Raw genomic sequence first — 9,391 nt, forward strand, 5'->3', positions numbered from 1 at the left:
GAGCTACAAGGAACAGCCTTCCTGACCACCATTGCCTCACCTTGCAACTGCTCACTTCAAACGCTTCTGACAATTAACTGCCACTGTTGTTGTCTTACTGAGCTGTGTTGACGACCCGCCCTCACACCTCTTGTATACGTAAGGCTGGTGAACAGTATATGGTCTCCTCCCAACACTGGTCACGAACATTCTCTCCTGAGCCACGAAGGCTGCCATAGCTGGTCCTCCACTGACGTGGTACATGGCCTGTGTCTTCACCTATTACCTACTTTTCCCTGCTGTCGTTGGACAGAAGACCTGGTGTGGGTAAGAAGTTTTACTTTTGCCTGCATGACAGTGATAATGTGTATGTAAAGGCATACCATACATCAAACATTGAAACTACATCAATATACATAATGTTGGTGGATACAACAGTAATGTACTATCGCTCAGAAAAAGTTCTTGAAAGCTACTGATCCTGACAACAAGACGCGTGGGAGGTAAGTTTGGGGTCATGGTAGAGGAGCAGGCTCACGTGAGCCCTGCATGCCACAATGGTTGCTGCCATGTAGTATATACAACATCTCCTGCTGGTTGTCATTAACATCTTCCATATGAATATAACTTATATGGTTATAATAACTGGGAATGACAATGTGAGACATTATCCACGTTAGACACATCCAGTAAACATTATGTGCATAGTTATGCTTAAATGTTCCTGTGTACAACATCAACAAGGAGTAAATGTTCCTGTGTACAACATCAACAAGGAGTAAATGTTCCTGTGTACAACATCAACAAGGAGTAAATGTTCCTGTGTACAACGTCAACAAGGAGTAAATGTTCCTGTGTACAACATCAACAAGAAGTAAATGTTCCTGTGTACAACATCAACAAGAAGTAAATGTTCCTGTGTACAACATCAACAAGGAGTAAATGTTCCTGTGTACAACATCAACAAGGAGTAAATGTTCCTGTGTACAACGTCAACAAGGAGTAAATGTTCCTGTGTACAACATCAACAAGAAGTAAATGTTCCTGTGTACAACATCAACAAGAAGTAAATGTTCCTGTGTACAACATCAACAAGGAGTAAATGTTCCTGTGTACAACATCAACAAGGAGTAAATGTTCCTGTGTACAACATCAACAAGGAGTAAATGTTCCTGTGTACAACGTCAACAAGGAGTAAATGTTGACTGTATCCTTAAGTAGCATCAGCTGCTCAGACATTTAGTAGTAGGTAACGTCAAGAGGAATGGCATCTTACCTTGATTATATCAATATATATATATCAATATATATATATATATATATATATATATATATATATATATATATATATATATATATATATATATATATTTTTTTTTTTTTTTATACTTTGTCGCTGTTTCCCGCGTTTGCGAGGTAGCGCAAGGAAACAGACGAAAGAAATGGCCCAGCCCCCCCCCCCCCCCATACACATGTACATACACACGTCCACACACGCAAATATACATACCTACACAGCTTTCCATGGTTTACCCCAGACGCTTCACATGCCCCGACTCAATCCACTGACAGCACGTCAACCCCTGTATACCACATCGCTCCAATTCACTCTATTCCTTGCCCTCCTTTCACCCTCCTGCATGTTCAGGCCCCGATCACACAAAATCTTTTTCACTCCATCTTTCCACCTCCAATTTGGTCTCCCTATTCTCCTCGTTCCCTCCACCTCCGACACATATATCCTCTTGGTCAATCTTTCCTCACTCATTCTCTCCATGTGCCCAAACCATTTCAAAACACCCTCTTCTGCTCTCTCAACCACGCTCTTTTTATTTCCACACATCTCTCTTACCCTTACGTTACTTACTCGATCAAACCACCTCACACCACACATTTTCCTCAAACATCTCATTTCCAGCACGTCCATCCTCCTGCGCACAACTTTATCCATAGCCCACGCCTCGCAACCATACAACATTGTTGGAACCACTATTCCTTCAAACATACCCATTTCCATTTACAACACTGAACATATATATATATATATATATATATATATATATATATATATATATATATATATATATATATATATATATATATATATATATATATATATATATATATATATATATGTTCAGTGTTGTAAATGGAAATGGTGAAGAGCTTGTAGATTTATGTGCTGAAAAAGGACTGATGATTGGGAATACCTGGTTTAAAAAGCGAGATATACATAAGTATACTTATGCAAGTAGGAGAGATGGCCAGAGAGCGTTATTGGATTACGTGTTAATTGACAGGCGCGCGAAAGAGAGACTTTTGGATGTTAATGTGCTGAGAGGTGCAACTGGAGGGATGTCTGATCATTATCTTGTGGAGGCTAAGGTGAAGATTTGTATGGGTTTTCAGAAAAGAAGAGTGAATGTTGGGGTGAAGAGGGTGGTGAGAGTAAGTGAGCTTGGGAAGGAGACTTGTGTCAGGAAGTACCAGGAGAGACTGAGTACAGAATGGAAAAAGGTGAGAACAATGGAAGTAAGGGGAGTGGGGGAGGAATGGGATGTATTTAGGGAATCAGTGATGGATTGCGTAAAAAGTTCCTTGTGGCATGAGAAGAGTGGGAGGTGGGTTGATTAGAAAGGGTAGTGAGTGGTTGGATGAAGAAGTAAGAGTATTAGTGAAAGAGAAGAGAGAGGCATTTGGACGATTTTTGCAGGGAAAAAATGCGATTGAGTGGGAGACGTATAAAAGAAAGAGACAGGAGGTCAAGAGAAAGGTGCAAGAGGTGAAAAAAAGGGCAAATGAGAGTTGGGTTGAGAGAGTATCATTAAATTTTAGGGAGAATAAAAAGATGTTCTGGAAGGAGGTAAATAAAGTGCGTAAGACAAGGGAGCAAATGGGAACTTCAGTGAAGGGCGCAAATGGGGAGGTGATAACAAGTAGTGGTGATGTGAGAAGGAGATGGAGTGAGTATTTTGAAGGTTTGTTGAATGTTTTTGATGATAGAGTGGCAGATATAGGGTGTTTTGGTCGAGGTGGTGTGCAAAGTGCGAGGGTTAGGGAAAAGGATTTGGTAAACAGAGAAGAGGTAGTAAAAGCTTTGCGGAAGATGAAAGCCGGCAAGGCAGCAGGTTTGGATGGTATTGCAGTGGAATTTATTAAAAAAAGGGATGAATGTATTGTTGACTGGTTGGTAAGGTTATTTAATGTATGTATGACTCATGGTGAGGTGCCTGAGGATTGGCGGAATGCGTGCATAGTGCCATTGTACAAAGGCAAAGGGGATAAGAGTGAGTGCTCAAATTACAGAGGTATAAGTTTGTTGAGTATTCCTGGCAAATTATATGGGAGGGTATTGATTGAGAGGGTGAAGGCATGTACAGAGCATCAGATTGGGGAAGAGCAGTGTGGTTTCCGAAGTGGTAGAGGATGTGTGGATCAGGTGTTTGCTTTGAAGAATGTATGTGAGAAATACTTAGAAAAGCAAATGGATTTGTATGTAGCATTTATGGATCTGGAGAAGGCATATGATAGAGTTGATAGAGATGCTCTGTGGAAGGTATTAAGAATATATGGTGTGGGAGGAAAGTTGTTAGAAGCAGTGAAAAGTTTTTATCGAGGATGTAAGGCATGTGTAAGTGTAGGAAGAGAGGAAAGTGATTGGTTCTCAGTGAATGTAGGTTTGCGGCAGGGGTGTGTGATGTCTCCATGGTTGTTTAGTTTGTTTATGGATGGGGTTGTTATGGAGGTGAATGCAAGAGTTTTGGAAAGAGGGGCAAGTATGAAGTCTGTTGGGGATGAGAGAGCTTGGGAAGTGAGTCAGTTGTTGTTCGCTGATGATACAGCGCTGGTGGCTGATTCATGTGAGAAACTGCAGAAGCTGGTGACTGAGTTTGGTAAAGTGTGTGAAAGAAGAAAGTTAAGAGTAAATGTGAATAAGAGCAAGGTTATTAGGTACAGTAGGGTTGAGGGTCAAGTCAATTGGGAGGTGAGTTTGAATGGAGAAAAACTGGAGGAAGTGAAGTGTTTTAGATATCTGGGAGTGGATCTGGCAGCGGATGGAACCATGGAAGCGGAAGTGGATCATAGGGTGGGGGAGGGGGCGAAAATTCTGGGAGACTTGAAGAATGTGTGGAAGTCGAGAACATTATCTCGGAAAGCAAAAATGAGTATGTTTGAAGGAATAGTGGTTCCAACAATGTTGTATGGTTGCGAGGCGTGGGCTATGGATAGAGTTGTGCGCAGGAGGATGGATGTGCTGGAAATGAGATGTTTGAGGACAATGTGTGGTGTGAGGTGGTTTGATCGAGTAAGTAACGTAAGGGTAAGAGAGATGTGTGGAAATAAAAAGAGCGTGGTTGAGAGAGCAGAAGAGGGTGTTTTGAAATGGTTTGGGCACATGGAGAGAATGAGTGAGGAAAGATTGACCAAGAGGATATATGTGTCGGAGGTGGAGGGAACGAGGAGAAGAGGGAGACCAAATTGGAGGTGGAAAGATGGAGTGAAAAAGATTTTGTGTGATCGGGGCCTGAACATGCAGGAGGGTGAAAGGAGGGCAAGGAATAGAGTGAATTGGAGCGATGTGGTATACCGGGGTTGACGTGCTGTTAGTGGATTGAATCAAGGCATGTGAAGCGTCTGGGGTAAACCATGGAAAGCTGTGTAGGTATGTATATTTTGCGTGTGTGGACGTATGTATATACATGTGTATGGGGGTGGGTTGGGCCATTTCTTTCGTCTGTTTCCTTGCGCTACCTCGCAAACGCGGGAGACAGCGACAAAGCAAAAAAAAAAAAAAAAGAAAATATATATATATATATATATATATATATATATATATATATATATATATATATATATATATATATATATATATATATATATATATATATACATATATATATATATATATATATATATATATATATATATATATATATATATATATATATATATATATATATATATATATATATATATATGTATATATATATATACTGGGGAGTAAATTTTTAAAACCATTTTGGTGTCTCAGAATTTAGACATGAATCAAGGTATATTTACGCCACTGACTAACATTATGATCTTCATTTCCTTCTAGCAGATACAGGTTTTCAGATAATGCAATTATCAATAAATGGACCACTCACGAGCATAGGTAGTTCTGAGTGGAGCTTAACATGTTGTGCTTCTACACAATAACAACAAATATGGATCACTCCCAATTGGTGGATCAACTATGATGAGTGAACATCAGGACACAATCGTCCTGGTCTTACACAAGATATCATACCACCATGACCAATGGTTAATGTGTGTGGATCTTAAGATGGTGACTTTTCTCCTGGGTCAGCAGAGTGGGTACAACAAGTAGCCCTGCTTTATCTGTCTCTGGGATAGTAGAGCTGAGGATGAGCACTGGCTGAGAAAACAATGGTCTCTGAGAGAAAACATGTTGGTTGGAGACAAGAATGTAATGGCAGAACCCTTGGTTGACAGAGATAAGATCATTGTACCACCACTGCACATCAAACTAGGTTTAATGAAACACTTTATGAAGGTTTGGAACAAAGAAGGACACTTTGCTTTGACTAAATATGCAGAAAATGTCCAGCGCTGATCATGGAGAAGGTGAAGGCAGGTATTGTCGACGGGTCACAAACCATGGAACTCATGAAAGACCCACATTTCCAAGATTCAATGACCAATGTTGAGGCAGAGGCATGGTCTTCGTTCACTGTGGTTGTAAGGAATTGTCTTGGTCACCATAAAGCAGATAACTACCCTGAACTAGTGGAGAACCTGCCATCTTCTTTCCCTCAACTTGGCTGTAAAATGAACATCAAAGTGCATTACCTCCACACCCACTTGGCCAGACAACCTAACTGAGGAACTGGCTCAACCATTCCACCAAGATTTAAGAACCATGGAAGAAAGATCCCGGGGACACTGGGATACCCATACCTGGGACACTGGGATACCCATACCTGGGACACTGGGATACCCATGTGATGGTGGATGACTGCTGGATCATTGGAGGTAATTGTGGTGGGTCAGGTGAGCACAAACGTGAGATGTGTGAGGACATGATGAACCATGATGATATATAACTTTCTAGGTTGGGCTCACCGTCACCATTATGTGTGGATGTCATCATCATGATGATGTAATCATAAATAAACCAATGCTACTTGTACGAAGCCATTTCTCTTGATGCCACAATAATGATGGTAGAGGAGGAGGAGGAGGCTTGTATGTTGTGACACAGTAATTATCTCCATCACCAGAGAACAACGGAGGAGGAGGAAGCCATATTTACAATCACCCAGCCACCAAACCTGACCTGACCTGACCTGATCAACACAAGACTACCACATCATGATGATGACGTCACCAAGTGTTGACCTCATCACTGATGACATCATGATGATGATGATGACGTCACCAAGTGTCATGGGTTGACATCATCAGTGATGACATGATGATGATGAGGTCATGATGATGTGGTGGTGTTGACGTCATCATCAGTGATGACATGATGATGATGTGGTGGTGTCATCATCAGTGATGTGGCAAGTGTGGAGGATTCATGTTCACGTCAGGGAGGGGATGTTGCCCAGTGGGGCTCAAACTACCACATCTTAACACCCCGACCTGTGGATGGGGCACTTGTGGACCACCACCACGTCAAATGGCTCAGGGTTGTGGCCCAACCTGACCTGCTGCTGTACGGGGCGTCAGTACACAACGTTTTCTCATCACAGAAAACGACCAGCTGCCAGAAGGAGAGCAGCTGGTCGACACCAGCTGTACCATCTTCCTCTGCTACATGTTATGTGGCTCACACTAGTGGCTGGCTGGCTGGCTGGCTGGCTGGCTGGGTGGCTGGGTGGCTGGGTGGCTGGGTGGCTGGCTGGCTGGCTGGGTGGGTGTGTGGGTGGGTGTGAGTGCAGGTGTGCCATGTTCTGTGGGTGGCTGGGTGGCTGGCTGGGTGGCTGGGTGGCTGGCTGGGTGGCTGTTAGTTATGTGGGTGGCTGGCTGGGTGGCTGGGTGGGTGTGAGTGCAGGTGTCCCATGTTCTGTGGGTGGGTGTGAGTGCAGGTGTCCCATGTTCTGTGGGTGGTGGGTGTGAGTGCAGGTGTGCCATGTTCTGTGGGTGGGTGTGAGTGCAGGTGTGCCATGTTCTGTGTGTGGGTGTGAGTGCAGGTGTGCCATGTTCTGTGGGTGGTGGGTGTGAGTGCAGGTGTGCCATGTTCTGTGGGTGGTGGGTGTGAGTGCAGGTGTGCCATGTTCTGTGGGTGGTGGGTGTGAGTGCAGGTGTCCCATGTTCTGTGGGTGGGTGTGAGTGCAGGTGTCCCATGTTCTGTGTGTGGGTGTGAGTGCAGGTGTCCCATGTTCTGTGTGTGGGTGTGAGTGCAGGTGTCCCATGTTCTGTGTGTGGGTGTGAGTGCAGGTGTCCCATGTTCTGTGGGTGGTGGGTGTGAGTGCAGGTGTCCCATGTTCTGTGTGTGGGTGTGAGTGCAGATGTCCCATGTTCTGTGGGTGGTGGGTGTGAGTGCAGGTGTGCCATGTTCTGTGGGTGGGTGTGAGTGCAGGTGTGCCATGTTCTGTGGGTGGTGGGTGTGAGTGCAGGTGTCCCATGTTCTGTGGGTGGGTGTGAGTGCAGGTGTGCCATGTTCTGTGGGTGGTGGGTGTGAGTGCAGGTGTGCCATGTTCTGTGGGTGGTGGGTGTGAGTGCAGGTGTCCCATGTTCTGTGGGTGGGTGTGAGTGCAGGTGTCCCATGTTCTGTGGGTGGGTGTGAGTGCAGGTGTCCCATGTTCTGTGGGTGGTGGGTGTGAGTGCAGGTGTGCCATGTTCTGTGGGTGGGTGTGAGTGCAGGTGTCCCATGTTCTGTAGGTGGGTGTGATTGCAGGTGTGCCATGTTCTGTGGGTGGTGGGTGTGAGTGCAGGTGTGCCATGTTCTGTGGGTGGGTGTGAGTGCAGGTGTGCCATGTTCTGTGGGTGGGTGTGAGTGCAGGTGTGCCATGTTCTGTGGGTGGGTGTGAGTGCAGGTGTGCCATGTTCTGTGGGTGGGTGTGAGTGCAGGTGTCCCATGTTCTGTGGGTGGTGGGTGTGAGTGCAGGTGTCCTATATTCTGTGGGTGGGTGTGAGTGCAGATGTCCCATGTTCTGTGGGTGGTGGGTGTGAGTACAGGTGTCCCATGTTCTGTGTGTGGGGTGTGAGTGCAGGTTGTCCCATGTTCTGTGGGTGGTGGGTGTGAGTACAGGTGTGCCATGTTCTGTGGGTGAGTGTGAGTGCAGGTGTGCCATGTTCTGTGGTGGGTGTGAGTGCAGGTGTGCCATGTTCTGTGGGTGGTGGGTGTGAGTGCAGGTGTGCCATGTTCTGTGGGTGGTGGGTGTGAGTGCAGGTGTGCCTATGTTCTGTGGGGTGGGTGTGAGTGCAGGTGTCCCATGTTCTGTGGGTGTGGTGTGAGTGCAGGTGTGCCATGTTCTGTGGGTGGTGGGTGGGAGTGCAGGTGGCCATGTTCTGTGTGTGGGTGTGAGTGCAGGTGTCCCTTGTTCTGTGGGTGGCGTGGTTGTGAGTGGCATAGGTGTGCATGTTCTGTGGGGGGTGAGGCAGGTGTCCATGTCTGGTGTGGGTGGAGTGCAGGTGGCCCATGTTCTGTGGTGGGTGGAGTGGTGGCATTGGGGGGTGGTGGGTGTAAGTGCTGGTCCTTCGTGTGGTAGTGTGAGGTTCATGTGTCATGTACGGTGGGTGGGGTGTGAGGTGCAGGTGTCCATGTTCTGTGGGTGGTGGGTGTGATTGCAGGTGTGCCATGTTCTGTGGGTGGGGGGTGTGACTGCAGGTGTGCCATGTTCTGTGGGTGGTGGTGTGAGTGCAGGTGTCCCATGTTCTTGTGTGTGGGTGTGAGTGCATGTGTCCCATGTTCTGTGGGTGGGTGTGAGTGCAGGTGTCCCATGTTCTGTGGTGTGGGTGGTGAGTGCATGGTGGTCCATGTTTCGTGTGGGTGGGTGTTGAGGTGCATGGTGGCCATGGTTCTGTGGGTGGTGTGGGTGTGAGTGCTGGTGTGCCATGTTTCTGTGGTGTGGTGGGTTGTGAGTGCAGGTGCCCATGTTCTATATCTTACGCCGCTAACTTGGTGTCCACAATATTTCTTGCCACGAACCAAATGTGTCTAATAGCCACCATCTTCCTGGCCCATTTTCTGGGCAGTGTTTACACCATCAGTTAATGATCATCATCACTACACATACAGATGTGATATATTGACATTTGAAGTGTGAACAAGGTCACGTGAGCATAAGACAACTTCTCTCACATTATTATATGAGTCGCCAACTCACCAATACAGCGGCCGCCATTAATGTCACCTAAAATAACGCCATCATTACTAATATTGTTGACTATATTTTGA

The sequence above is a fragment of the Panulirus ornatus genome, chromosome 70 (genome assembly GCF_036320965.1).
Source record: "Panulirus ornatus isolate Po-2019 chromosome 70, ASM3632096v1, whole genome shotgun sequence".
In the NCBI taxonomy this organism is placed as follows: domain Eukaryota; kingdom Metazoa; phylum Arthropoda; class Malacostraca; order Decapoda; family Palinuridae; genus Panulirus; species Panulirus ornatus.